This window comes from Rana temporaria, chromosome 12 (genome assembly GCF_905171775.1).
Source record: "Rana temporaria chromosome 12, aRanTem1.1, whole genome shotgun sequence".
NCBI classification, from domain to species: Eukaryota; Metazoa; Chordata; class Amphibia; order Anura; family Ranidae; genus Rana; species Rana temporaria.
Genome location: NC_053500.1, coordinates 7,481,942 through 7,487,583, shown reverse-complemented (window position 1 = coordinate 7,487,583; position 5,642 = coordinate 7,481,942).

Below are 5,642 nucleotides of genomic sequence, written 5' to 3'. Positions count from 1 at the left end.
CATGCCACAGCTACTAGTATTTCCACCTACAAGTCTTTCTACGAAGTACCACCATGAAATGTGGCTCGGCAAGCAAGTGGAAAGGTCATCTTTAGAATAACGAGACGTGTACTTGGAGAAAACGCACAATAATGTGTGACAGACTCTCCTTCCGTTTATTGAACATCCTTTGACCACGTGCTTGTTGGTTCAGAATTCTCGGAATTCTCACATATATTCTATCACATTGTTTGTCACAAAGCTCCTCGGGAGTATTATTGTTGTTGGTCCTTGAAGACCCAGCCAACGGCCCTCAAGGGTGCCTCCATGCAGCCGGAATTAGATTTGTATAAAGCAGACATAACTCTTTTTTTTTTTTTTTCCATTAGGGCAGCAATTTTGACACACTCAGAAGAAAAAATTAATCTAATTTGCCCGAATCCTATACTTTTTTAACTTGCTGACGCTGTGGGTTGGAGACAGGGTCACCCTGCTTCTTCATAGACTGCCGAAAAATTCTACAAACCAAACATGTTACGTCTGAGTATGAAAGCTGTGAATAAAATATCGACAAGGCATTGATGTGTCTCTCTTTTAAAATGATAGTTATTTCAACTTTAATGTATAAGTAATGGGGACAGACTAATGTTTAGTCATTACATACAGAATTTCACAAAAGTAAGTACACCCCTCACATTTCTGTAACTCTTTTCTTCTATCTTTTCATGTGACAACACTGAAGAAATGACACTTGGCTACAATGTTGTGTAGTGAGTGTACAGCTTGTATAACAGTGTAAATTTGCCGTCCCCTCAAAATAACTCAACACACAGCCATTAATGTCTAAACCGCTGGCAACAAATATGAGTACACCCCTAAGTGAAAATGTCCAAAGTGTCAGTATTTTGTGTGGCCACCATTATTTTTAACCCTCTTGGGCATTGAGGTCACCAGAGCTTCACAGGTGGCCACTGGAGTCCTCTTCCACTCCTCCATGGCGACACCACAGAGCTGGTGGATGTTGGAGACCTTGCGCTCCTCCACATTTCGTTTGAGGATGTCCCACAGATGATCAATAGGGTTTAGGTCTGGAGACATGCTTGGCCAGTCCATCACCTTTACCCTCAGCTTCTTTAGCAAGGCAGTGGTCATCTTGGAGGTGTGTTTTGGGTGGTTATCATGTTGGAATACTTCCCTGCGGCCCCAGTCTCTGAAGGGAGGGGATCATGCTCTGCTTCAGTATGTCACAGTACATGTTGGCATTCATGTTTCCCTCAATGATCTGTAGCTCCCCAGTGCCGGCAGCACTCATGCAGCCCCAGACCATGACACTCCCACCACCATGCCTGACTGTAGACAAGACACACTTGTCTTTGTCCTCCTCACCTGGTTGCCGCCACACATGCCTGACACCATCTGACACCAAATACCTTTATCTTGGTCTCATCAGACCACAGGACATGGTTCCAGTAATCCATGTCCTTTGTCTGCTTGTCTTCAGCAGACTGTTTGCAGGCTTTCTTGTGCATCATCTTAAGAAGATGCTTCCTTCTGGGACAACAGCCATGCAGACCAATTTGATGCAGTGTGCGGCATATGGTCTTAGCACTGACAGGCTGACCCCTCCCCCACCCCTTCAACCTCTACAGCAATGCTGGCAGCACTCATACGTCTATTTCCCAAAGACAACCTCTGGATATGACGCTGAGCATGTGACCTCAACTTATTTGGTGGACCATGGCGAGGCCTGTTCTGAGGCAAACCTGTCCTGTTATAACGCTGTATGGTCTTGGCCACCGTGCTGCAGATCAGTATCAGGGTCTTGGCAATCTAGGCCTAGGCCATCTTTATGTAGAGCAAACATTTCTTTTTTAGATCCTCAGAGAGTTCTTTGCCATGAGGTGCCATGTTGAACTTCCAGTGACCAGTATGAGAGAGTGAGAGCGATAACACCTAATTCCAGATTCCTCGAACAGCTCTCCCTGCTGATAAGACTGGTTACTTATGAGAAGTTTGAATACACCTGACCTTTGTGTCTATTGTTATTGGACAGTTTACCCCGCCCTAAATCCAAGGGTGGGGGGGGTGTCTCTGAGTTGTATATCTGTTGTAACGTGCCTGAATAAAGGAGTTTGCTGTTTCTCACCCTACACTGTGGAACGACTAGTGACTGGGTGGGCTAAAGGGTCTCGGGTATAGGGTGACCACATTTCCAAACTACCATTCAGGGACACCCCCCCCCCTTCCAAAAAATCAGCTTGTGTTGTAACGAATCACAGCACAGTGATTGGACACAAGAGGTGGGATTCATGATTTCTCCAATCACAAGCAGGGGGTGGGGATTGTGCTCCTCCAGGCATTCCCGGTGCATTGCCATGAAATGTGATTTGCCATGAAATGTGATGGTCCGCCTCCATCACATCCTATTGGCTCACTCCTGTCACGTGACAGTCTCAGCTAGGCTATCATAGGGAGAGGATCTCCTCTCCCTGTGATAGCTGAACCTGCACGGAGCTGCTAGAGTAGACCTGTATGCGCAGTAATACATTTAGTTTACTCGCGCACCCAGGGAGGTCAACCCCCGTGCAGCTCTTCAAAGGGCTAAGAGAGAGGAGAGGGGGGCAGGCAGATGGGAGGCTGCTCCATTATACACTCACTGCAACACAGGCTGCTCCTCACAGAGCTGTGCATGTTACACTGGCTTCTCCTTCCTAACAGTATATGTAATATGTTACACCACAAGCCCAACACTACTGCACTGCCTGCTCCCAGTTACAGGCTGTGCATGATGTATATACCTCGACACACAGCCTGAGGGGCTTTCTCCTGCCTCATATAGCACCAGCTCCGTGCAGGTTCAGCTATCACAGGGAGAGGAGATCCTCTCCCTATGATAGCCTAGCTGAGACTGATGACGTTTAACTATGTCACGTGACAGGAGTGAGCCAATAGGATGTGATGGAGGCGGACCATCACATTTCATGGCAAATCGCAATTCATGGCAATGCACCGGCCAGGACAAGTACTGTCAGTGAGTAAAGCAGTGATGTGGCGGCCTTTTTTGGGGGCATTAGATTGTCCCGGGGTGTGGCTGTGTCAGTTTCATTCTGGGAAACTGTATTGTTCTGGAATGAATGTGCCCGGGACAGACCTGCAAAATGCGAGACTGTCCCGGGCAATCCGGGACACGTGGTCACCCTACTCGGGTAGTACTGGTTCTGGACAAAGGAAGCATTTACGTCAGACGTAGTCCTGTTGAGGACAAGGGTTCGTTACAGGTCTCCGCTAACCATTTACACATGACTACCTCTGATCTGCTCCACCTAAATCAGGGATCCTCAAACTACGGCCCTCCAGCTTTTGCGGAACTACAAATCCCATGAGGCATTGCAAAACTCTGACATTTACAGACATGACTAGGCATGATGGGAATTGTAGTTCCTGAACACCTGGAGGGCCATAGTTTGAAGACCCCTGACCTAAATGTACGAGGACGGAGTCCACTCTACTAGCCTCATGAAACATGTTTCTAGTTTTGTATTGTCTTCTCCAGGCCAAAAATATAGCGTGTGCATACTCTCTGATCCTCATTTTCCCTATTAGGTCTGTGGTCTGACATTTCTCTCAGGCATTACATGGATGGAATATTACTTGTAGCCCTTTGGGTCAGGGGCTGCAGTTGAGGCCCCCTATAGCTCATACATTGACAACCACTGCGGTCTATTGTATGTGGTCACCGGTTAAGACTGCTTGATGATAGGATCAGTAGCTGGACCCACGCATGGAACAGCTTTAGAAAAATGCATTGTTTTAATAATTATCTCAATAATCAGTAGGTCAGACAAAGGGGTTAATATCGACCCGCCATCTCCTGTCCATAAAAGCCCTTTATTCATCGCTTTCTCCAGCGCCGTTGAACCAAGCAAGCAGTTTCCCAAGGTTACTCTTCCCTTAAATTATGTTAACAACTTAATTACTGTGAAGCGGCTAACCTTTATGTAGTCTAAATTACTCATTTGCACATCAGGGTAGTACAAGCATTATAAATTTTGATGGTAACCTTATTAAGTGTACAGTCAACAAATGTATTAGCAGTGGGGCCAGCAGATCATTTACAGGGGAAAAATGTATAAATAACAGGCTATAAATCAAAATTAATACACCAAAATACATTTGGAGCGAATTACAAAATTTGTCACGCGAAAATGCAAGGGATTTATTTCACTGCCATAGTCCTGTCCATTTTGGAGTCGCACTCCTCCTGCTGCAACACTTTTAGCAAAATGGGCCCTTTTAATGGTATGGAGCCAGGGGCGGACTGACAACTCATGGAGCCCCCGGGCAATAGAAGATTATGGGGCCCCCGGGCTTACAGATGGCCACCACGGCAGGAGGCAGTGCAGAGGCGGGGCAGCTAAAATCTCTGGATTTTCACATCAAAAGCATGTCAGTTTCGTACATATCAGGGACAGGTGTAAAAAAAACACAGATTTTTACATACTGTCCCTGGTTTAACTGAGCCTGGCAACCCTGATGGGGCCCCCTAGTGGCATTGGGCCCTCGGGTTGTGCCCGAGTGAGTCAATGGTCAGTCCGCCCCTGTATGGAGCAGAGCAATCATTAAAATACCCGAGCCATAGAAGGATCTGTCACATGGTTTAACTCTCCAGCATCTACTAAAAACTATAATATTTTTTTTTTTGGGTGGAGGACTCACTCTTTATTGCAATTTGCAATACAAAAGTGAGGTTGCAGAGAATCATGTGACAATAGACTACAGCCCGGCATAGGGAAACTAGTGGCTACAACTGACATTTTTTAAACAGTATTATGGGATCTTTTTTAAATCATACTTACCTGGACAGATGCAGAATTTCTCCCCCGCCAGTCTATGGCTGAGAACCGAGCCATCAAAGACCGCAGATCGCTCAGAGCTCCCTGAGCAGAGAGCTGGTGGCTGTCAGTCTTAGGCTCGCTGCTTTTCCCCCCCCCCACCGCACTCACTAGAGCAATTGGCTGGGAAGGGGCAGGAATGGCCGGGTCAGTCTCTCAGGGCCTCTCTGAGAGACTGAGTCGGGTGCCGGTCCAGGCATGTGGGCGGACCCCAACAATATGGTCGCAATCTTTCCCGTGCCTGGATCAGCTCGGCTGACATCGGCTGAAAACAAGTCACAGGAGTGCAAACATGATCTGCACTCCTCTGATCCACAGGAGAAATAAAGCCAAGCGAGCTTTGGCTGTACTTCTCCTTTAAATTGCTAAAATTCCAGGGTTGGTCCATCTTGGACCAGAATTCCAGGGTTGGTCCATCTTGGACCAGAATTCCAGGGTTGGTCCATCTTGGACCAGAATTCCAGGGTTGGTCCATCTTGGACCAGAATTCCAGGGTTGGTCCATCTTGGACCAGAATTCAAGGGTTGGTCCATCTTGGACCAACGTAACTAATCTGGCTGTACTTCTCCTTTAAATTGCTAAAATTCCAGGGTTGGTCCATCTTGGACCAGAATTCCAGGGTTGGTCCATCTTGGACCAGAATTCCAGGGTTGGTCCATCTTGGACCAGAATTCCAGGGTCGGTCCATTTGGACCAGAATTCAAGGGTTGGTCCATCTTGGACCAGAATTCAAGGGTTGGTCCATCTTGGATCAGAATTCAAGGGTTGGTC